This window comes from Protopterus annectens, chromosome 3.part0 (assembly GCF_019279795.1).
Source record: "Protopterus annectens isolate FY-2018-M chromosome 3.part0, PAN1.0, whole genome shotgun sequence".
In the NCBI taxonomy this organism is placed as follows: Eukaryota; Metazoa; Chordata; order Ceratodontiformes; family Protopteridae; genus Protopterus; species Protopterus annectens.
Window position 1 is genome coordinate 1,152,730,862 of NC_056731.1, and position 25,841 is coordinate 1,152,756,702.

At 46.6% G+C, this 25,841-nt stretch overlaps 1 protein-coding gene across 3 annotated transcripts in view; it reads left to right on the plus strand.

Moving 5' to 3' along the window:
- Window positions 1-25,841, plus strand: part of CCHR3.PART0H8orf88 (chromosome chr3.part0 C8orf88 homolog) — a 1,151,988-nt gene that overhangs the window by 942,593 nt on the left and 183,554 nt on the right. The gene's annotated exons all lie outside the window — the stretch shown is intronic.

Genomic DNA, 25,841 nt, shown 5'->3' on the forward strand with positions numbered 1-25,841 from the left:
TGTATATATGCAATGTACTCTAGAGCTTAAATTATTTCTACATAAAACAGCCACAGTTGAAATGTTTCAAAATATTTAATAATAAAGAACACAAGGCCATACTTCTTATTACACAGTGCTAGTCAAGAGTTCAGAGATCACAGGAAAATGCTTAAAATAATGCAGTAGAATAGTTCTGACATTAATACAGAAAACAGCTAGTCTAATCTTCCTATTTCCTAGCTCTTTCTGAGAGAGACACTAAAGTCTAAGATCCTACTTGCATACAGAGCACAGGCGGTGTGCTGGTGAGTTGGATGTTCTCAAGACAAATGCAAAATGCTCGCTCTCTGTCTCTGAGAAAGTCCTTTAAATTGATAATACATTCTGCTGACTCATTTTAGATTACATAATTTTTAACAATTCCCTGGTTCCCAGGCTGACACTCTACATTTACATTTTTTAGTAAGCTTGCCGCCTGGTCAGGAAACATGGCAATAAACGACATACTTGTAAATTCTAGCAATTACCTCTGGTCCCAAAACAATAGGAAGAATTCCTTCATCCAGACATCGTGGCTCCGAGTTTTGAGATCAAACAATTATACAATGCTTGACTCATCAGCTTTCTTCCAGCAGAGCGCAATGTGGTTACATTTTTGAAGTTCAACATCCAGTACAATTTTCTTATTTAAGAGAACAAGCCTGTGGCTTATATTAATATTTACATATGAAAGAATTATCTACAAAATTCTGTCTAGCTAGGCTGGCAGCCTTCACATTATCCCCCCCAGAAAACTCAAGCTAGTTTTTCAAGTGTACCTTGAGAAACGTTGCTTGAGAGGGTTAGGTCTACCTGAGTATACCTTACCCCATTCCCTGTCTTGAGAGCCCATCTGCGTTGGTATTGCTACTCCCACTGCGGTGCTGCACTGACATATATGCTTGCAACCCTAGGCTCCATCTTAGCAACTTGGCATTTTGCTTGCTGGCTCTGTTTAAACATGTTAGGGGATTGTGATCTGTCACTGCAGTGAATTTTCTTCCATAGAGATAAGGTTGAAGTTTCTGCAGTGCCCACCCTATGGCTAGACATTCATTTTCTACAGCTGCATAGCATTTCTCCCTGGGTTGGAGCCTACGACGGAGATAAACCACTGGGTGCTCTTCTCCCTCTGAAGAAATCTGGCTAAGTACAGCCCCCCCACCCCATGGTTCGAAGCATCCACCTGCACAACAGATTCTTTGCTGTAATCTGGTCTGGCTAACACAGGTAGTCCTCCCAAAGCTTAAGCTTCTGGAGTGCCTGCACACATGCTGTGGTCCACACTACGTTATCTGGCCTGTTCTTCCTTGTCAAGTCTGTGAGGGGAGCAGCTATGGTATTATAACTGGGGATGAACTTTCTGTAGTACCTTGCTGTCCCTAAGAATGCCCTCATCTGCTTTTTGGTAATGGGTGCAGGCCATGCCTGAATGCCTTCTACTTTGGCAAGCTCTGGCGTGATCATACCACGCCCCACTCTGTCCCAGCTAGGAGACCTCTGCCATACCCACCTGACCTTTGCTGGGCTTAATGGTCATCCCTGCCCAGCACATCCCTGACATGTTGAAGGTGCTCTTGCCAGGAATGGTTGTAGATGGCAATATCATCTAGATAAGCAAGGGCAAACCCTCCTGCTATGATATGATATACCAGCGTCTGGAAATTTGTTGGGGCATTTTTCATCCCAAAGGGCATCTTTGTGAACTCATACAAGCCAAAAGGTGTCAAAAAGGCTGACTTCTCTCTAGCATTGAGAATCAAGGGCACCTGCCAGTTAACCCTTGGTAAGATCAATGATTATAAGATACTTAGCCCCACCCAGCTGCTCTAGGGCCTCGTCTGTCCTAGTCATGGGGTAAGCATCTGGCTCTGTGTGGCTATTTAATTTCCTGTAGTCCACACAGAACTTGGTGCTGCCATCCTTCTTTGGCACCAGCACCACTGGGGAGGCCTAGGGACTGTTGGACTCTTGAATTATCCCTAGTTCCAACATCTCCTGTATCTCCTGCCTTAGAGTCTGAATTTCTCAGGCACCCTATAAGGGGCCTGCCTAATAGACCTTTGGGGTCCTGTATCCACCTGGTGCTGCACCAAGTGGGTGCACCCTGGTTTCCCAGTGAGCATGTCCCCAAATTACTGTAACACTGCTCTGATTTCTCAAACCTGGGTAGGAGATAGCTGCTGGGACATTGCTACCCCTTCCACTGAGATGTCAGTCCGAGCCTCACTTAGATCCGTCATCAGATCTCCCTCAGACTCCTCCTGTAATCCACTGCAAATACTCAGCACAAGGGTCTCCCTATCATGGTAAGGTTTCATCATGTTAACATGGCACAGTTTGTGCTCCTGCCTAGGAGTTCCACCATATAATTAACATCACTTACCTTTCTTACCACCTTGTAGGGTCCCTCCCAAGATGCTTGCAGCTTGTTGTGTCTGACGGGAATGAAAACCATTACCTACTGCCCTACAGCATACTCTCTAGCTCCAGCATTCCTGTCATATACTGTACCATTTTCTGTTGGGCTTCTGTCAGGTTCTCCTGGTCCAAACCCATGAGTTCCCTGAACCTTGTCCTGAGGTTTAGGACATATGCCACAACAAACTCCTTGTGAGATTACACTCACCTTCCCACTAGTCCTGAATTAAATCTAGAGGTCCCCTCACCCTGTGCCCATACAGCAACTCAGAGGGTGAAAAACCTGTGGATTCCTGGGGAATCTCTCTGTAAGCAAACAGATGGGGCAACTGTTTGTCCCATTCTCTCTTAAACTGATCTGCAATTTGCCTGTAGCATGGACTTGATTGCAGAGTTTTAACTTCTCAACAAGACCATTAGTCTGGGGATGGTAGGGGGTGGTCTTCAGGTGCTTTACCCCACAGTACTTCATCAGACAAGCCAGCAGGTCTGACATGAAATTGGCACCTCTGTCAGTCAGTATTTCTTCTGGGAAACTTACCCTGCAGAAAATCTCTAACAAAGCATTTGCCACCTTTTCTGCCTCAGTGGAGGACCAAGCCACTGCCACAAGGTATCTTGTAGCATAATGTACTACCACTAGGATATACTTTTTCCCCTGGGAACTTGGGGTACTCAGAGGCCCCACAATATCCATAGCTACCCCCTGAAATGGCTCCTCAATCACAAGCAAAGGCATCAAAGGAGCTCTCACCTTGTCTCCTGCCTTGCCTACCTTTGGGCACTGCTCGTAGGTCCTGCAGTACCCTGTTACATCTCTGCAAATTCCAGGCCAATAGCAGATGTTCTTCGTGTTTAACTGTTGCAGTCATCATACTTGGGCTATGCAGGTAGCCCTCAGTCGGCCCAAATACCAGAGTCTTGGGATTTCTGCGTTGGATGCTGTCACCTCTTCCATGACGTCAGGGGTATAAAACATGCAGCCGATGCCATTACATCAGTCTTTCTTGCCGTACAGTGCCCAAAGCAGAAGCAGTTCACAAGTGCCGGTCGGCCGACTCCTGAAATTTTCATTTGAGTTTCAGAACTGAAGTCATCAACTAAAGCCAAGTACCCCGTTGGGGAAACTTTTTCTTGCTCCTTACCGATGTCAGTAAAAGTTAATAATTGCATTACGTGGAAAGCAAATACCTCATAAAAATTTTCATTCGTACTGTATTCCTTGCCTAGGCCCTGACCACGACGTACCTTGCTGTAGGTTTTGTGCTTTATTTAATCAGCGCACTATCCTTCGACTGTATATTTTTGCCTCTAAATATTTCGGTTCTCTGTTTAATTATCCAGAAATTTTGTCGGGTTAGCCATCCGACTACTGGGATTTCAAAAAAACGTAAAGATAAAGACAGAGACAGGCCTCCGAGGTCCAAAACTGCAGACTACGCTTCTAAGCCAGTCGCCAGTTTGCCGGTACTCAGTGAGGCGCTTTCGCAGCCCCTGATACCCGCTACTTCTGATTCACAGGCCTCTACTGAGACCCATTCGGAGTCCAGTATGCCGCGAGATGCTTCAACTATGGAACTTGCAGATGTCTCTACCTTGGATGGGTCCGGAGCCGCTGTGCAGGCACCGGCTTCTGAGGGTGTATTCAGGCCTACGGACTTGCCTATTGAACTGACACATCCTTCTTTATTTAGGCCTAAATCTCGAACCATGCCTAAAAAAATGAGAACCATGCCTAAAAAAAAATGAAGCCCAAGCCGCTTGCTCCGGCCACTATGCCTAAAAACCAAAACAAAAAGTAGCAGCAAACCAAGGAACAATAATCCAAGACCAGGAAGTAGAGCGACAGCAGATGTTGAATAAAAACAACGTCAAACACAAGCGCTTTCACTAATTCTTCAGCTGATTAACCATGTGTAAGTTAATGTTTTGAAAAAAGTAGTAAAAGTGCAAGTTTCCCTTTAAGGGATTAATTACTAACAGGTTACTTCAATTCATGAAATTGCTGCTAAGATATATAAGGTGCTTTTTGTAGCAAAATGGCATTACTTGATAAAGCTCAGAACTGTCTAAGTGAAAGCACTTGTGTTTAAGGTTTTCTGGTTTCTCTTAAATAAAGGACATTGTTTTTATTCAACATCTGCTGTCGCTCTACTTCCTGGTCTTGGATTATTGTTCCTCACTATGCCTAAAAAAACAAGTGATAAGAATAGCTGAAGATCTTACAACTCTAATCAAGGGAAGCCGACCTCCCCCTTCTAAGATACCTAGGACTGAAGTTGTTTATGAATCTTCTGACCAGGATTCCGATTTTTCTGATTATCTGGATTTGCCCTTATCTACTTATGAGGATTCTGATGTAGAGGACTCTATTCCCTCTGCTTCCCCTCCAGAGGATTTTTCTTTTGGTGAAACCTTACATACTCTAAGGGAGCATTTCCAGTGGGAAAGCCAGGATTTTTCTGATTCAACAAAAGAGGCTTAGGGATTTCTTACTCCTGCCTCAACATAGGCCTTTAGCTATTCCTCCTGTACTAGACATTTTTGATGGTGCCTTTTCGGAATCTAGTTTGGCCCCTGATTCTTTGCCTCCTGCTCCCAGAAAAACTGACTAATATTACAGGGTTCCTGATTCATACAAGTTCCTTTTTAAAATTCCTATTGCGGATCCAGGGACTATTTCTTAGGGAACCAAGGGCATTAAGGCTTCTACTGCTAAAAAACCTACCCTTTCTGATAGAGACTCCAGGGCGCTAGGTAGATGGGTAAGAAAGTTTACACTTCTGCAACCTTGGCCGTTAGGGCTTTAAACTGCCAGTTTCATATGTTAAAAGTATCAACAACATGTTATTGGATTGCTTAAACAGAAAATGATGTTGATTCCTGACTGTGAGAAAAATAAAGAATTACAGGATTTAATGCATTCTGCTGAACTGGTTGGAAAACGTACTTTGCATTGTGGATTTGATTCATTAGAGGCCTCTTGCAGGGCTGCTGTTACTGGGTCTGTGTTCAGAAGGCATGCTTGGCTTAAGGAGCAATCTTTGCCTGATCATGTTAAAGTTGTTGGATGCTCCCTTGAATCAGGAGTGCCCGTTTAGCAACAAGGCTGAGGAAGTTCTTAAAAAGATGGAAGATAAAGCTAAATCTATGCAAACTGTTAAAGATTTATTACAAGTTCAGCCTCCTAGATTTTGTAGGCATTGGTCCTTTCCAGTCCCTTCCAGGTCTTCTGAAGCCAAACCCAGACACAGCAGAAACCCCAGGTTTCAGTCCCGGGGACACACAAGACTAAGCTGTGGGGGGTTTCCGCACCCAAATCAGGGAGTAGTAAGACTCCCCTCTATGGAAAACTGTCTCAATGACTTGCTTTTAAAACTTCCAAGCACTTCCCGACTGAATGCTCCTTTAGGCAGAAAGATTGGTCTGCAGGCCAAAAAACTGGGAACCCATTGCCCAGGACAAATGGGTTTTAAATGTAGTGTCCCAAGGATATAGATTTCACTTCCACACCTTTCCAACACCAAGCGGGTGGACAGATCTACCTCCAAATCAGTGGACAGAGGCCCAAAATCAAGTACTCTCTCTCTTAAGCATGGGTGCTATTCAGTTGGTACCAGAAGAGGAAAAGGAACAATGTTTCTATTTGAGACTTTTTCTGGTACCCAGAAAAGACAATATATGGCATCCTATCCTGGACCTTCCTACTCTAAATACCTTTCTGGTGATTCCAAAGTTCAAGATGCTGACTCTTCACCAGCTACTTCTTATGCTAGGCAAAGATGCATGGTTGGCAACACTAGACTTAAAAGAAGCATACCTGCACTTCCCTATCAGGGAGTCTTGCAGAAGATCCCTACGCTTCAAAGCAGGCTACATGCACTATCAGTTTTATGCACTGCCCTTTGGCTTATCTACTGCACCCATGGTATTCACAAAGTGCCTTGCTCCAGTCATTGCTTTTTGCAGGCAAAGAAATGTTCAAATATAGCCATACCTGGACGATTGTCTAATTCCGGCAGAAAGCCAGGATATATTTTGAATCATCTGGCCTTTGTTCAAAGGGTACTGACTTGTCTGGGGTACACCATAAACAAAAATAAATCACACCTGGTACCTTGTCAACAAATTATATTCCTGGGAGCAAGCTTCAATATAACTTCCCAGATGGCTTTCCTCACGCCAGAGAAACTGTCATTTGACAACCTACTTCAAACAAGTGGCCACAAAAACACAGTTATCTGCAAGGCAAATACTGCAAGTATTGGGGTTCATGGCCTCCTGCATTCTTCTAATTCCATATGCAGGGCTGCATATGAAGAAACTGCAATGGTATCAACATTCACAGGATCTACAAGCTATGATTCCTATTATACCGTGCCACCAAAACAAGGGACTACCATTCACACTACCCCCTGCCGCCCAAACCTTAACAGATGCATCAGACTATGCAAGGGTAGGCTCAACTGGCAGGGAGGTGCGTTCAGGGCAAATGGAACCCAAGTCAAATGTACCTACACATAAATCAAAAGGAAATGTTAGCTGTACAGAATGCTCTGACAACCTTCAAGAACCACATTCTTCCAGGACAACTAATGGTAAAGACGGGACAACACCACGGTCATGTGGTACATAAACGAGCAAGGGGGTACACACTCTTACCCCCCCTGCAGAATAGCCATGGCATTGTGGAACACAGCCTTGAGCTACCAAGTGAATCTACAAGCTCAGTTCCTGCCAGGAAAACTAAATACACTGGCATATGGACTAAGCAGAAACCTCATGGACCCACACGAGTGGAAACTGGAACCAAGGATTTTCAACATGTTGACAAGCAAATGGGGGAGCCCAGATATAGACCTGTTTCCCTCCCCCCAGAACCATCAATTGGACAAATTTCACAAGGATTCCTCACAAACTAGCTTGGAAAGTGGATGCTCTATCCTTCAGCTGGAAAAACCTATCAGTTTATGCTCTCTGCTCTCCAAGGTCCTACTAAAGATCAAACAGGACAAGCCAAGGACTATTTTAATTGCACCAGACTGGCTACGCCAACACTGGTACCCCCTCCTGCGCAGTAGTCACGCTTGGCCCCATGGCACCTCCCTCATATTCCTTCCCTGTTGTCTCAGCAGGAGAACCAGAGTCTGCACCCTCCGCTGCAAATCCTGAACTTAGCAGCTTGGCTAATTACCTAATCTCTCCTTTACCACCTCCCAGTAAATCAGTGATAGATATCATTTTAGAGTCTAGGAGGCCTAGTACTAAAAAATCTTATGTTGCAAAATGGAAAAGATTTTGTACCTGGAACCATTCTCAAGGGATGAATGCAGCAGTGCCCAATTTACCTCAGGTTCTACAATATTTGACTGAGATGCTTCATAAGGGCTTGTTCCTTTCCTCCATCAAAATTCATGCCTCAGCCGTTTCAGCTCATTATAGTACAGAGCCTCCCCTCTTCTCTCACCCACTACTCAAGCAGTTCCTCAGAGGGGCCAAATATTAAGGCCACAGAGGAGAGCTCCAACTCCGGCCTGGGACCTTAACTTTGTCTTGGAGAAACTCACTCTTCCTCCTTTCGAGCCAGCTGCTACTGCATATTTAAAATTCCTTTCCTGGAAAACAGCTTTTTTTTCTTTTGCAGTCATTTCTGCAAGAAGGGTATCTTGAGTTACAGGCCCTTATGGCAGTGGAGCCTTTCATCATCTTTCATGCGGACAGGGTGTCCCTCAGAAACCAGTCCCTCCTTCAAGCCCAAGGTGGTATCCAGTGTGGCTCTTAATTAGTCCATTTATTTGCCTACCTTCTTTCCTAACCCACAGAACAAATGGGAATGGATACTGCACTCCTTAGATGTGCACAGACAACTTAGATTCTACTTGGACAGCACTAAACCTCAAAGGAAATCTGAACTGCTGGTGGCATTTGCTGCAGGGACAGAGGGGAAAGCTATTTCAAAGGAAACCATTTCAAAATGGATAGGCCACTGCATTCATTTCTGCTATAAGCACCATGGAAAACCTATCCCACAGGGCATCAGACCCCATTCAACCAGGGCTGCATCTACCTCTACAGCCTTTCTCAGGGGCTTCCCTACAAGGGACATCCTAGAAGCTGCTACCTGGAGTTCTGTACATACTTTCACCAAGCATTATCATTTGCTAATTTTCTCTAAATCCAGAGCTGGTTTTTGCCACTGCAGTCTTGCATGGCCTTATAGCTGGTCCTAATTCTTTTTACATTCCTCCCCACAACCTTAGCTTTGGGAATCTATCCAAATGTAATGACTGCAATAGTAAAATACGAAGAACATAGTACAGTTGTATACACTTACCATAAATATAGATGTTCGAATGTATTCACTGTTGCAGTCCTGGTTACCCTCCCTCCAGCCCCCTTTCTTCTTTTGGCTATACCTCTACTTTCACTTACTATGCTCAAAAAGCTTTTTGGTGTATTTGCTTTTTTGTTGGAGGTGTATACCCTTGTATTATAGATTTAATTGCTTCCCATTAGGGGGGCACCTGACATCTGGGGCAAGAAAAACTGATGTAATGGTGTCGGCTGCATGCTTTATATACCCCTGACATCATGGAAGAAGGGACAGCAACCGACACAGGACCCAAGACTTTGATAATCAGGACGACTGAGGGCTACTGCAAGCAGATAACCCAAATGTAATGACTGAAACAGTGAATACACTCGAGCATCTACATTTATGGTAAGTGTACACAACTGTACTTTCTCCATATTCCGAAATGGCTTTGGTAAGCCATACGACTACCGATCTTCCGAAAAAAAACGCAGGCCTCTGCTGTGACCAATTCGGAGTATGCCGCAAGATGCTTCTTTGATTATGGAACCTGTGGATGTGTCTACCTTGGATGGGTCCGGAGCCGCTGTGCAGCCACTGGCTTCTGAGGGTGTATTCCGACCTTCTGATGTTTGTATTAAACAGACTACTTCATTTCAGACTAAAACGACTGAGTTTCTCAGGCCCAGAGTTCACACTATGCCTAGAAAACCGACGACCAAAGCGCATGCTCAAGCTCCCATGCCACAGAAACAAATGCTTAGAATGGCTGAAGACCTTATGACTCTAATTAGGTGAAGCCAGCCTTCCCCCTCTAAAAGACAAAGAATCCGTTTCCCTTCTGATTCAACAGACCATGAGTCCGATGACTCTTCCCCCTCTAAAAGACAAAGAATCCGTTTTCCTTCTGATTCAGCAGACCATGAGTCTGATGACTCTGATCCCTCTGATTACCAGGACATACCCTTATCTACCTATGAGGATTCAGATGCAGAGGATTCTGTTCCCTCTGCCTCCCCTTCAGAAGACTTTTCTTTTGGTGAAACCTTACATACCTTAAGAGAGCATTTCCGCTGGGAATGCCAGGACTACCCACAGTCCAAAAAGAGACTCGGAGAATTTTTAGACTTACCTCAGCACAGGCCTCTAGCTGTACCCCCTGTCCTGGATATTGTAAATGATGTTTTCATGGAATCCAGTCTTACTCCTGATACTTCCCCACCAGCTCCTAGAATGCCTGACAGGTACTACAGGGTACCTGACTCTCACAAATTTCAATCCCACTGCGGATCCAGTGACCATTTCCCAGGGACCTAAAGGTATTAGGGCTACTACAGCCAAAAATCCTACCCCTTCAGACAGGGATTTGAGGGCTTTGGACAGATGGGGCAAGAAGGGTATATACCTCTGCAACTCTTGCCATCATGGCTTTAAATTGCTAGTTTCACATGTTGAAGTACCAGCAGCATATTGTGGAACTAATTAAACAAAAAAATGTTGCTTCCAGATTTTGCAGAAAATAAAGATGTACTAGAGTTAATGCATTCTGCAAACCAAGTCAGTAAACATACTTTGCAGTGTAGTTTTTATGCCTGAGAAGCATCTTGCAGGACCGCTGTCACTGGGTCTGTAATGAGAGGGCATGCCTGGCTGAAGGAACAAATCTTGCCAGACCATGTCAAAGCAAAATTACTAGATGCTCTATTAAACCAGGAACGTTTGTTTGGCACAAAAGCAGAAGAGGTTCTTAAAAAGACGGAGGAAAAAGCTAAATCTGTGCAACCTGTTAAAGATTTCTTACAGGTACAGCCACCTAGATTCAATAGGCATTGGCCTTCAAAAAAACTGGTCCTTTCCAGTCCCTACCAGGTCTTCTCAGCCCAAACCCAGGGACAACAGACCACAAGGCTACAGTCTCGGAAGACACAGATCTAAACAATGGAGTGCTAACCCCTCAAAAACAGGGAGTGGTAAGCCACCCCCTTATGGAAAAAATTCACAATGACTTGTCTATCATCCTTCCCAGCCATACCCAAGTACTTGCACCCCTAAGAGGAAAACTCACCCTGCATGCAAAAAACTGGATGTCCATTACCCAGGACCAATGGGTCCTAAACATTGTATCCCAGGGATACAGATTCTACTTCCACTCACTGCCAACCCCAAGCAGCTTGCCAGATCTTCCTCCAAATCAGTGTGCAGAGGCTCAAAAGCAAGTACTTATCCTTCTCAGTATCAGGGCTGATCAACCTGTTCCAGTAGAGCAACGAGGACAGGGTTTCTACTCCAGACTATTCCTGGTGCCCAGAAAAGAGGGCTCTTGGTGCCCTATCCTGGACCTATCTATTCTCAACACCTTCCTGGTGGTCCCAAAATTCAAAATGCTTACACTACAACAGCTGCTTCCTATGCTAGCCAAGGACTCCTGGCTACTCACCCTAGACCTAAAAGAAGCTTATCTGCGCATCCCCATAAGGGAATCTTGCAGGAAATATCTACGTTTCAGGGCAGGCTCTATGCACTATCAGATCTCTGCACTTCCCTTTGGCTTATCTACTGCACCCAGGGTATTCACAAAGTGCCTGGCTCGAGCCATTGCATACTGCAGGCAGAGAAAAATAAAATTTATCCATACTTGGGACGATTGCCTGATTCAGGCGGACATTGCTACTTCAGCACCAGGCATTTGTAAAGAGTCTTGTAACTTCTCTGGGGTACACCATCAACGAAAATAAATCACATCTGGTGCCCAGCCAAAAGATTGTATTCCTGGCAGCAAGCTTGAACACAACTTCCCAGATGGCATTCCTTACTCCTGAAAAGCAGGTTTATTTGGCAAACTACTTCAAACTAATGGCCACCAGAACCCAGCTATCTGCAAGAAAAATACTAGAAGCCCTAGAGTTCATGGCCTCATGCATTCTACTAATTCCATATGCAAGACTGCATATGAGGAAACTTCAGTGGTACTTGAAAAGTCTCTGGTGCCAACATTCTCAGGACCTGGAAACAATTATTCCTTCATTCCTTGTCTAAGGGCAGAGTTCCTTTGGTGGGCAGAGGCTTGCAACCACAACAAGGGGACTCCCTTTCACTCATCCCCTCGCCGCCCAAACCCTGACAACAGACGCATCAGCCTATTCATGAGGGGCTCACATGGCTGACAAATGCATTCATGTTAAATGGAGCCCAGGACAAATTCACCTACATATCAATCAAAAAGAAATGTTAGTTGTATAGAGTACTCTGACAGCCTTCAAATACCTTATTCTTCCAGGACAACTCTTAATAAGGACAGACAATGTCACAGTTATGTGGTACATAAACAAGCATGGGGGAACTCATTCCTACCCACTCTGCAGGTTAGCCATGGCCCTGTGGAACACAGCTTTGAGCAACCAAGTGCACCTGCAAGCTCAATTCCTGCCAGGCAAACAAAATTCACTGGCAGATGACTTGAGCAGAAATCTACTGGACCCTCATGAGTGGAAACTGGAACCCAACTCATTCAAACTTCTAACCCACAGGTGAGGGACACCAGAGGTGGACCTTTTTGCCTCCCCCCAAAACCATCAATTTTTGCACCAGAAATCTCCACAGCCAAGCATGGAAAGTGGATGGCCCTATCCTTTACATGGGAAAACCTCTCAATTTATGCCTTTACCTCTCTGCCCCTCCTCTCAAAAGTACTACTCAAGATCAAGCAGGATAAGCCAAGGACAATCCTTATTGCACCGGACTGGTCCCATCAGCACTGGTACCCACTCCTACGCAGTCTGGCAGCACTGCCACCCTGGCACCTACATCAGACCCCCTCCCTGCTGTCCCAGCAGGAGGGACAGATTTTGCATCCTCAGCTGCAAACCCTGAACCTTGCAGCCTGGCTTAATCCCTGAATACACCACCAGCAACCCTCAGCAAACAGGTGATAGACGTCATCCTTGAGGCCAGAAGGCCTAGTACTAGGAGATCCTATTCAGAGAAATGGAAAAGATACTGTTCTTGGAGCCAGTCTTAAGGAAAAGATACTGTTCTTGGTGCCAGTCTCAAGGAAAGGACACAGCCGTGCCCACCTTACCTCAAATCCTAGATTACCTAGCAGAGCTCCTCCACAAAGGCCTATCCTTCTCTTCTATTCAGATTCATGCCTCTGCCATCTCAGCTCATTATAATACTGAGCCACCTCTCTTTTCTGTCCCTGTGGTCAAACAGTTCCTGAGAGGAGGTAACAATTTTAAGACACCCGCGGGAGAGCTCACACCCGTGCCTGGGACCTTAACTTTGTACTAGAGAAGCTCACGTTTCCCCCTTTGGAGCCTGCTGCTACAGCACAGTTAAAATTCCTTTCTTGGAAAACAGCCTTACCTCTAGCCATCACTTCAGCAAGAAGAGTGTCCGAGTTACAGGCACTAATGGCTGTGGAACCTTTCATTATTTTCCATGCTGACAGGGTTTCCCTCAGGACTAACCCATCTTTTATGCCCAAGGTGGTATCCAGTTTGGCTCTAAACCAATCCATCCATTTACCAACCTTTTTCCCTAATCCTCGGAATAATGGGGAAAGGATCCTGCACTCTTTGGATTGGACTTACACAGACAACTCAGGTTCTACCTTGACGGGACTAAGCCTTTCAGAAAATCTGACCAGCTGCTAGTCAGCTTTGCTACAGGGGTAGAGGGCAAGGCAATTTCAAAGCAAACTATTTCCAAGTGGGTAGCACACTGCATCTATTTCTGCTACAAACACCATGGAAAACCTACCCCACAGGGGATCAGAACTCATTCCATTAGGGCTACTTCAACCTCTACAGAATTTCTCAGGGGAGTCCCTACCAGGGACATCCTGGAAGCTGCAAGCTAGAGTTCTGTACACACCTTCACCAAGCATTACCACTTGCCTGTCTTTTCTAAATCCAGAGCTGGATTTGCCACAGCAGTCTTGCAAGGCCTGCTAGCCAGCCCTGCTATTATTTGACTGCCTCCACTCTTCCTCAGCTTTGGGAATCAACCAAAGTGTGATGACTGCAACAGTGAAACACTAAGAACATAGTACAGTTGTGTGCACTTACCATAAATGTATATGTTCTCGTGTATTCACTGTTGCAGTCCTGGTTACCCTCCCTCCAGCCCCCTGACTCTTCTATGCTTTCTACCTTTCCTCTTTTTGGCCTTATCTTATGGCTATGGTATTTACTTTTTACTGGAGGTGTTCCACACCATGTAATTGCTTCTTATTTTGGGGGCTCCTGACATCTAGGGCAAGAAAAACTGATGTAATGGCGTCACTGCATGTTTTATACCCATGACATCATGGAAGAGGCGACTGCATCCGACGCAGAAATCCCAAGACTCTGGTTTTCGGGTTGACTGAGGGCTACCCTGCAGGCTGATAACCCAAGTGTGATGACTGCAGCAGTGAATACACTCAAACATCTACATTTATGGTAAGTGTACACAACTGTACATGTTAAGTTGTCAATCTCGCCTTCATTCTTGCTTGATGGGTTCGGAGCCGATCCTCGGCTCCGACTCGACACTTGCTAAGCTCGAGAGTCACTTTTACCAGCTCGAGGCAGCCCCATATCCCATGATGCAAGGCGGTAAGTATCCAGATCTCGTTTGCCGCTTCGCTGATGAGGTCCTCCTTTTACCAGCTCCTGGTAAGTGATTGTTATATTACTACTTTTGCCCCTTTCTTCAAAAAAACTTTAGATAATTAGTTTTAATACAGTTTTAGTCCTTTTCTGACAAGATTTTCCCTGACTCCTTAAAAATTTCTAGTCAGACTTTCTCCCATCCCATCCCCCCCTTGTTAGGGTGTGTGTGTCTGTTATTGATAGTTTTATATAATTTAATTTCTTGGACTAGTGTTGTGTGTGTGTGATTCACTATGTCTAAGGAAAGGGTCTCAGGCTTTAAGAAGTGTGACTCGTGCTGTCAGAAGATGTCTCTGACAGACTGTCACACTTCTTGCCTTTACTGCCTGGGCCCTCTTCACCTGCAGGACTCCTGTGCTATTTGTCACTCTTTCAGCCAGAGAGTCCTGCAGGAAAGAAGAAATAAATTAATTTTGAGGAGCCTTCTTAAGCCGGAGGGCTCCCCGGCTAAGTCGGCTCCATCTAAGACTTCAAAGTCTTCCAAGGCCCAGGCTTCTGTGTCCAAGCCTGTGGCCTCGGCTCCGACTCTTTCAGAGTCGAGATCGGCTCCGGCTGGAGCCGACTGTACTTTACATAAACCTTCGGCACCGATGACTATCGGTGCCGATTCTGGTTCGACCACTTCGGTGTCTGCTCCGATCGGTTCCGACCACCATGTGGCTCAGGCATCGGTGTCGGCTCCGATCGGCTCCGACACCGTTACTTTTGTGGCTGTATCGGCTCCGGCTGGAGCCGATGCATCAGCTACCTGTCGGCGCCGATAAGTTGTCGGCTCCGACAGTTTCTGTGGTTTCATCGGCTCCGATGGTTCCTTGAGGAAGAGGTCTAGGTCCCTTCCTTGGAGCGATACTTCGGCTCGGCCGCCTCTCCTCTCGAACGGAGCCATCGGAGCCGATCTTCAAGGTCATCCAGGCTTTCTGACCATGATTTAGAGAGTGGTCAGTAGATTACTAAGTCACAGGCACTGGCCCAAATGCTACATAGTCCGTCTCAGCAGGCGACTATTGGTCCACACCCATTGCAGTTCCTCCTTGACTCTACCCCAGAGTTTGGAGTTGGAGTCTTGGAATGGTTACTGCTACGGCTGAGGACAGATACCCCTTCTGTTCCTTCAGCCTCTACTCTTATCTCCTCTTGAGACCTTCCTTAGAGGGATTCGGTGGCAGGGCTTCCCTGGTCTCCTCCGAGGGGGTGAGTGGCATCGGACCCTTGTCCGAGCCTGCTCTTCCCCTTGGAGCCTCGGCCTTGGTGAGCTCGGCTCCGACATCTGCCTCGGAGCCTTCCCTTTCGGAGGGCCCTGGAGTTCCTAGTTCTTGGGCGGGTTCTCTCGGACCTCCCTGGGAGGGAGCCTCGAGGTGATGAAGAGTGTGCTGGCCACTGGTCTCAGCCAGCAGTTTGTTCCCTTAGCTCCTCCCTCTATAGTGCCTGTTGACATCTCTGCCACTTCTCTTGCTACAGGACCCAGAGATCCTCCGCCTCAGGTTTCCCCACTGGGAATATCCCCCTCTTCCGAGAATTCTCCTGATTTGTCGGGAGATCCTCATGGAAGAGGACTTGTAAGAGGAAACACGTAGACTCCCCCCGAGTCTATCACTCGGATACTGACTTAGATGAGTCAGAGGGATCCCCAAGATCCCCCTCTGAGGATGTCTCCTTCTCAGACATCCTAGAACTCCTTAGACAGAGGGGAAACTGGCCGACCAACAATCCCTCTGAGGATGAGTCAGTATACCTGGAGGCGTTTGGATCTCGGCCCTCCACCTCCTGGGTGTCTCCGCCTTCGACCCCCTTATGCAGGTTATTGCTCGAAAGGCGTGGACTGCTCCTGACTCTGTAGAGCCTGTCCCTGGGAGGCCTTCTAAATTTATTACTGCCCCGTCGGACAAGCAATTCCTTACAAAAGGTGTCCCCGCTGATGCCATGGTGGTGGTGGCTGCCACCAAGAAGGAACTTGCAGATCCTTCCGTACCTGTCCATCCTCCTAATAAGGACTCTAGGACCATGGATAGATATGGTAGCGGATGTTTTCTTCAGCGACCTTTGCTATCGTTCGCTGAACTATCTTTGTCACTTCACCAGACTCCAAAGGGATATCCTTAAGGAGCTAGGTGAAGTTGTGCAGGATCCTACAGCTGCGGGGCTCAGGAAAAATTGCTTCGCAGCTAGGAACCCTTAACTCCATTGCAAACTCCTCCATGCGGCTTATATCATATGCTGCTGATGGAGAGTAAGGCCGCAGGTACAGGTGTGGCTCTTAGGCGCCAAGCCTGGATGCGACTATGTAATTTTGCAGATCCCTTTAAGGCGTCCTTCACAAACTCTCCCTTTGATGGGTCAGCTTTGTTTGGCCCTCAAGTGAAGGAAACGTTGACCAGGTGTGAGCAGGACGGCAAAACTCTTTCTGCCGTGGAGTCCGTTTTCCACCCCTTCTAGACCTTATCCCAAAGGACAGAAGGGTGGCAAAATGTGGTTCCAAAATCCCAAGGAGTCACGCGATTCACGTGGTCAGTTTACCCCTAGAGGCAGAGGGGGTAACAACAACAGACGCCGCTCTAGAGGCAGAGGGGGTCCACAAAACCAGGGAAACAGAGAGTCTCTCTCTGACAAGCCCTTTCAGAATCCCTGAGATGTTGCCCGGCTGTCCCTCCTTGGAGGCAGTCGGGGGAAGACTATCACTGTACCCAGAAGCCTGGCGTTCTCTCACTCAAGACAGATGGGTACAGTCGATCATATCCGAGGGTTACATCATTCCTTTCGAGGAAAGTCCTTTCTATCCCTCAAATTCCCTCCCAGACGTACCACCCGGTCTAAGGGAAATTGCAGAGTTGGAAGTCTCAAAACTACTGCAAAAGAGCCATTCAGCCAGTTACAACAGACCATTCAGAGCCGGAATCTACTCAAGGTTCTTTTGGTCCCCAAAAGACGGGAGACTGGAGACCAATATTGGATCTCAGCAGACTCACCAAGCCTGTGAGGAAGACAAGATTCCGAATGGTCACTCTTCAGTCGATTCTACCCTTCTTGCAGAAGGACAACTGGATGTGCTCAATAGATCTTCAGGATGCGTACTATCACATAAAAATTCACAGACGCTCCAGGAGATTTCTCCGCTTTCGGCTGGGGTCCAGTCATTTCCAGTTCAGAGCCCTGCTTTTTGGTCTCACCACAGCCCCCAGGGTGTTCACCAAATGCATGGCAGTGGTCACGGCTCACCTGAGACGTCAAGGATTCCAGGTCTTTCCGTATCTCGACGACTGGCTCCTGTCAGCCACCACCAGGCATCAGCTTGTTCAAGCCAGGGATTACAAAATAAATCTTTGTTCTCATTTGGGCATCTCGATCAACTTCGAAAAGTCATCCTTATTGCCCTGCCAGTCTATTACTTTCATAGGCGCAAACTTAAACACTGTTCGGATGTCAGCTACCCTTACAGACCAAAGAGTTTCAGACATTCAAAGTCATGTCAGGATCATTCTAGCCAACAAGAAGGTACAGGCCAGAATGGTTCTAAAAGTATTAGGTCTCATGGCTGCGGCCATTACTCTTCTTCCCCTGGCTCGCTTCTACATGCGCCTTCTTCAGTGGATGTTGTTCACTCAGTGGTCTTACCAACAGCTTCCAATGCATCACCACATTCTGGTGACACAGATGTGCAAAAATCATCTTGCTTGGTGGATCACTTCTCCCCAGATTCACCAAGGCAGACACTTTGTACCCCCATCCCCGGTAGCCACTGTCACCACGGATGCCTCCCTGATCGGGTGGGGGGGGCATTATCAGGACAGGATGGTTCATGGGACGTGGCAACCGTTCGAGTACCACCTGCACATAAATCTCCTAGAGATGAGAGCAGTGCTTTTAACGTTGCAAGCCCTCAACGACTCTCTTCCTGTAGGGACAATTGCAGTCCACACAGACAACATGTCTGTAGTTTGGTATATCAACAAACAGGGCGGAACCAAGTCCTACCCCTTGTGTCGAGAAGCGCTCAGACTGTGGCAATGGGCGATCTCCTCTCATCGGTTTCTGGTAGCAACGCACATCCCTGGGAAAACCAACATTTTAGCGGACAGATTGAGCAGAGCTATTCTCATGCCTCACGAGTGGTCTCTCAAGCAATCTATAGTGGAAGAGATTTTTCTGGAATGGGGTCGCCCGTGTTGCGATCTTTTTGCTACTCCCCAAAACAGCAAATGCCCAGACTTCTTCTCTCTCTTCCCTCTACCAGGCCATCCCCCCAGAGGCGCTCTGACCCAGGATTGGCCCCAGGGACTTCTTTATGCTTTTCCTCCATTTCCTCTGATCCCTCAAGTTATCCAGAAAGCAACCGTTTTGAGAGCCAAAATGATTCTCATTGCTCCTTTTGGCCTCGACAAATTTGGTTCCGTTCCTCCATCGTCACCTTTTGGTGCAGCCGTGGCATCTGGACCCAGTGCCAGATCTTCTGATTCACCAATCCGGTCAGCTGCACCGGTCTATACCTTCTCTCAACCTCACAGCATGGTTGCTCCACTTCCTTCCTTAGCCAGGCTTCCTTTGATCTCTAACCCCGTTAGAGACATTCTAGTAGCTTCCTTAAAATCCTCTACCAGGAGGATTTATACAAGCAAATGGAAACGATTCTCTTATTGGGCTAAAGCCAAAAATATTGATCCCTTCCCTGCTCCAGTTCAGGCAGTTTTGGATTTCTTAGCGGAGATTTTTCATGCAGGATCCTCTTCTTCCACAGTTCAATTGGCTGCTATCTCGAACTTTCATGTCGGGTTCGCAGATCACAATATTATGTCCCACAGGCTTTGTAGAGCCTTCTTAAAAGGAATTTTCCTCCTGAAACCTCCAGTCAGGAGTCCTCCCCCTCAATGGGATCTAAATTTAGTGCTGACATCCTTGATTCTTCCCCTTGAGCCAGCTGTTTCTTGCTCCCTGAAATTTCTTTCATGGAAAACCTTATTCCTAGTAGCTATTACATCTGCCAGGAGGGTGTCTGAACTTCATGCTCTATCGGTTCGACCCCCCTATTTGGTCTTTCACAAAGACAGAGTATCATTGAGAACTAATCCGACCTTTTGCCTAAGGTCGCCTCAAAGACTAATTTGAATCAATCCATTGGTCTCCCTGTATTTTTTCCAAACTATTCAGACAGATCGGAACAAAACTACATTATCTTGATGTCCATCGCCAACTCAGATATTATTTGGACAGAACTAAACAATTTAGGAAATCCGATCAACTCTTTGTTTCCTATGCTGATAACAAGAAAGGCCTTCCTGTCTCTAAAGTTACCTTATCTAGATGGCTTTCTTCTGTCATCTCTGAAATTTATCAGCTCAGGGGAAAACAGCTGTGCTCAAAACCTAAAGCACATTCAACTAGAAGCTTAGCTACTTCTACAGCCTTTCAAGCTAGACTTCCTTTAGACACTATTTGTGCAGCGCCACTTGGGCCACTCCTCATACCTTTGTTTCCCATTACAAATTGGACTTGGCCTCCAGGGACAGAGCCAGTTTTGGCTCTACAGTCCTCAAGAGTCTGTTCCATTGAGCCACCCAGGATAGAGGTGCTAGGGACGGTCCCATCAAGCAAGAATGAAGGAGATTGACAACTTAACATTAAGAAGTTATGTACCTACCATAACGTTCCATGTTAGTTGTCTTCTCTCCCTCCTTCTTGCGACCCTCCCTCCTTCCCCCAGGCCTGGACAGACCTTTTTCTACAAGGTATAATTATGCTGAAAGACCATACAGAGCTGGTCTTTCTTCCATCCTGCAGGTTTTTCTTCTGCTTTCTTCCTTTGGGAAGTGTTTATGCTTGGTGCTATTGCCCTTTTGTCATCAAACGAGATCTGGGTACTTACCGCCTTGCATCATGGGATATGGGGCTGCCTCGAGCTGGTAAAAGTGACTCTCGAGCTTAGCAAGTGCCGAGTCGGAGCCGAGGATTGGCTCCGAACCCATCAAGCAAGAAAGAAGGCGAGAGAAGACAACTAACATGGAACGTTATGGTAGGTACATAACTTCTTATTTCTGCATAATACATCTCTTTTTATGTTTCATGCCAATATGACCTACGAAGGGAATATTATGGGCTATGTCTATAAGCGTCAGACGGTAGGCTCTAGGCAGTACCAACTGCAGTATCCTCTCGCCCTCCCTCAGGGTTCCACTCTCTGTACAGTAACCCTTTGTCCCAGTATACAGATTCCTCCTTCCCTTGCGAATCAGGCTCCTCAGTAGCTACCTGCCTCAGGCCTTGTAATGTAGGATGTTCATCGTGTTTCACTGTTGCAGTCATTACACTTGGGTTATCCTGCTGGCAGGCTACCCGCAGTCAGCCTGAGTTCCAAAGTCTAGGTCCGGCGTTGGTTGCGGTCACCTCTTCCCTGACGTCAGTGCTCCAGGGGTATAAAAGATGCAGCCGACGCCATTTTCTTCAGTCTTTCTTGCCGCGCGGTGCCCGAAGCAAAAGCAGTTCAAGTGCTGGTCGGCCAACTCCTGAGATTTTCGAAACTGAATTTCAGATCCGAAGTCTTCAATAAAGCTAAGTACCCCATTGGGGAAACTTTTTCTTGCTCCAGACCGATGTCAGTAAAAGTTAACAATTGTATTTCTTGTGGGAAGCAAATACCTTATAAGGACTTTCACTCTTACTGTATTCTTTGCCTAGGCCCTGACCATGACGTTGCTAGTTGTCGGTTTTGTGCTAGATTCAACCAACGCACTATTAAGCGTCGGTTTGATTTTGCTTTTCATTAATTTGGCCGAAGGTTTAAGTACATAATGCCGTCGGAACAACTGATGACCGGAATTCTTAAAAAACACAAAGATAAAGAAAAGGACAGGCATCCGAGGGCCAAAACAGATGACAAAGCCTCTTCTAGGCCAGTTGCCAGTTTGCCGGTTCTCAGTGAGGCACTTTCGCAGCCCCTGACACCTGCTACCTCAGAGTCACAGGCTGCGTCCGACTCCCACGTGGAGACAACTAGGCCTCTGGAAACTCAAGATGTCCTTCAAGAATGCAACTGCAGTCATAACATATGGGTTGTCCTGCCTCAGGCAGCCCTCGGTCGGCCGGATTCCAAAGTCCAGGTTCGACGTCGGCTGATGTCGCATGTCTCTCCGACGTCAGAGCGGCAGGAGTACATAAGCATCAGCCGACGCCATCTTCTTCAGTCTTTCTTGCCGCGTGGTGCCCGAAGCAGAAGCAGTTCGCAAGTGCCGGTCGGTCAGCTCCTGGATTCTTCGATCCGAAGTCATCAAAAAAGCTAAGTACCCCGTTGGGGACCTTTTCTTGCCTCAGCCGATGTCAGAAATTACTGAAAAAGTTAATTGTTTGTCTTGTGGTAAACAAATACCTCATAAGGATTTCCATTCTTACTGCCTTCCTTGCCTTGGCCCAGACCACGACGTCTCGGCCTGTGCCGCCTGTGCTCGCTTCAATAAGCGCACTCTCAGGCGCCGGGAGGAGTTCGATGAAGACTTTTTCGGCGAAAAATTCGATTACAAGATGTCGTCGGAATTACCGACATTGCAGACTCCTAAAAAACGTAAAGACCGGGACCGCCATCCTCGGCCCGCGTCTTCCACCAACACCACGCCAAAACCTACCGCGAGTGCCCCGGTTCCCTCTGAGGCGGTTATTTCACCGCTCTGAACCGAAGACACCGCATTACCGATACCTCCGATACCGGAGACCACACCAACGCCAGTTATTGTTTTTCCTCCGGATACTGTAACCGAGGAAATGCCCGAGACCATTGCTGTGGATAAGGTCACTCCTGCACGTGGAGCTGCTAGGCCTCCCATGTCCATGTCTATGAAGGCCTACACACGTGCTAAGGCAGCCAGCAAGACTAAGCACCTTACTGCTAAAGCCTTACCTTGGCCTACTCCTGAGACACAAATCATGACTATGGCAGCATACTTAATCTCCATGATCAGAGGTTCCCAGGCCCATCCTGAGAGAGGATCCCAGCCTCCTCCTGATAAGAGGCCCAGGGTTGAACACACTGACCCTCTCCCTTCAGATGAAGATTCTGAGGCCTCTGGCCACTCCGATAGCCAGGAAGAGCCTTTCTTGACCTACGTTTACTCAGATGCAGAGGACTCCATCCCCTCGGCCTCCCCTCCTGAGGATATTTCTTTTGGGGAAGTTCTGCATTCCATGAGGGAACATTTTAAGTGGCAAGGCCAGGAATTTTCTGATTCCAGAAAGCGCCTGCACCTTCCTTAAAAGCCCCAGCACAGGCCCTTAGCTATACCTCCTGTGCTTGATGTTTTGGATGATTTATACTCTGACTCCAGTGTTACCCCTGATACTCTCCCTCCTGCTCCTGCCAAGCCGGACAGATACTATAGAGTTCCTGAAACACATTCTCATTTCTTTAGGGCCCATGCTGTTGATTTAGAAACTATTTCACAGGGGCCGAAAGGGGCTTCAGCTACCACCTCCAAAAATCCCTTTGCCTTCCAACAGGGAAGCTAGGTCATTAGAGAGATGGGGGAAGAAGGTTTACACCTCCACTACTTTATCTATGAGAGCTCTCAATTGTCTCTTTCATATGTTTCAATATCAGGATTTCCTGTTAGATGATTTACAGAAAACTTTGGCCTCTCCTGATCCTTTAGATAGGAAGTCTTTGCAGGAGGCTGTATACAACTCTCAGCAAGTTAGCAATCACTTCCTTCAGTGTGGATATGATGCATTGGAAGCTTCATGTAGGGCAGCTATGACAGGGGCGGTCATTCGCAGACATGCATGGTTAAAAGAACAACCTCTACCAGATCATGTTAAGGCAAAACTTCTTGATGCACCCTTGAAAAAGAACAAGCTTTTTGGTGCTAATGCTAAAGATGTATTAAAGACCATTGAGGAAAAAGCCAAGTCAGTTCAGACAGTCAAAGATTTCCTCCAGGTTCAGCCACCCAGATTCAGCAGGAATTGGCCTTCAAAAAACTGGTCCTTTCCTAATACTGAAAGATTTCAAAGGGGCAAAAGCAGGCGTGGCCGAGGAAGAGGACAATACAGAGGTTCCTACAGGGGACGACAATGGCAACCAGCAAACCAAAGAAGTGACACAGGGGCTTCTCCTGCCCCACAGGGACAATCCCAATAACTTTCCTCTACTTCCGCTAACCAAAGAGCAAACAGAAGCTCCCTTGGGTGGAAAATTATCTCTGTTTTCAGACAATTGGCATAGATTGACAAAGGACAAATGGATTTTGGACATTATAGACCAAGGCTACAGGTTCCACTTTCATACCTTACCAAGGAAACAAGGCATGCCAAACCTACCACAAAACCAGAGGGCAGAAGCTTTCAAGCAAATTTCTCTACTTGCTCAGATCAATGCAATAGAAAAAGTTCCACAACAAGAACAAGGCCAGGGGTTTTACTCAAGACTGTTCCTTGTTCCAAGAAAAGAAACACAATGGAGACCAATACTGGATTTGTCCGCATTAAACACCTTTCTCATAGTACCAAAGTTCAAAATGCTGACCTTACAGCAACTCCTTCCCATGCTGGGCAAGGGGTCTTGGCTGATTACTCTGGACCTCAAGGAGGCATACCTGCATGTCCCTATCAGACACAGCTGCAGAAGATACCTCAGATTTCTTGCAGGGCCAGAGCATTATCAATTCTCAGCATTGCCATTTGGCTTATCTACTGTGCCCAGAGTGTTTACAAAATGCCTGGCTTCAGTAATTGCTCATTGCAGGCTCCAGGGGATCCAAATTTACCCATTCCTGGACGACTGCCTCATACAAGCGGACGACAAACTGATTTTGACAAAAAACTTGGATTATGTCATTCAGTTGCTACAAGCTCTGGGATACACAGTCAACTTCCAAAAGTCAAGACTGCAGCCATCCCAGCAAATTACTTTCTTAGGAGCCAATCTAGACACAACCTCTCAAATGGCTTACCTGACAGAAGACAAGCAAAAGAAGTTAACTCATTATTTCAAAGGTTTGGCAAAGCTCACCCAGATGACTGCAAGGAGATTCCTACAGGCCCTGGGTTACATGGCATCATGCATTCTCCTGGTTCCATTAGCAAGACTACACATGAGAAAGCTTCAATGGTACCTAAAAAGTTTATGGTCTCAACACAGCAACAACCTAGAGACAACCATACCGCTTATTCCATGCCTACAAAAGGAATTCCTATGGTGGGCCTCGGTAAGCCAGGCAAACACAGGTATGTCATTCAAAAAACCACAGATAACACAAACAATGACCACAGACGCCTCAGACCTTGGATGGGGGACGCACATGGAGGGCAGATGTATTCAAGGACAATGATCTCCAAAGCAAACACATCTGCATATCAACCAAAATGAAATGCTGGCAGTCATGCATGCCATTGAGGCCTTTCGACAACAACTTCAGCAAGGCCACCTGCTAATACGGACAGACAACACCACTGTCATGTGGTACATAAACAAGCAGGGGGGCACCCATTCTTACCCCCTTTGCAGACTGACAATGAATCTTTGGGAAAAATCACTGAGCTTAAACATACAGTTGCAATCCCAGTTTGTTCCAGGCAAAGACAATGTGCTGGCGGACAGCCTAAGCAGGAATTTCCTAGACCCCCACGAGTGGAGGTTACATCCAGAAATCTTCATAAGGCTCACCTCGACATGGGACAGGCCAGAAGTAGACCTATTTGCCTCCCACCTCAATCATCAGCTACAAAAGTTCTGTTCAAGGACATATCATCCACAAGCATGGAAAACAGATGCTCTCTCATTCAACTGGAACTTCCTAAAGATTTATGCATTCCCACCTCTGCCACTGATGACCACAGTACTACTAAAGATCAAAGCAGAGGAGCCAAAAGGGATCCTAATAACTCCAGACTGGCCAAGACAACACTGGTATCCACTACTACGGAGCATATGCCACAACAAAAAATGGGCCCTTCCCCCAATGGCCCCATCTTTTGACTCGGAACAACTTCAAGACAGTACATCCCAACATTCAGACGCTCCAGCTAACAGCTTGGGAGATTCCATGAATAACTTCAATCTATCTCTCTCCAAGGAAGTTCAGCGGATATTAACAGAAGCCCGCAGACCATCCACCAGAAAGGTTTATTCAGCAAAATGGAAGAGATTCAGCATTTGGAATACCAGCAAGGGTCATGATGCATCAATATTGAACATCCCACTCATCCTGGAATACTTGGCAGATATGCTACAGAATGGACTCTCATATTCTTCTATAAAAATACATGCTTCAGCTATTTCAGCTAGATACAACACTGATCCACCTGTGTTCTCACATCCTTTGTTAAGGCAATTTCTTAGAGGAATCAAGAATATCAAGCCACCAAGAAAGGCCCCAGTACCAGCTTGGGACCTCAACTTTGTCCTAGAAAAACTGACTCTACCCCTTTGAGCCAGCAGCTTCTGTGGACTTACAATT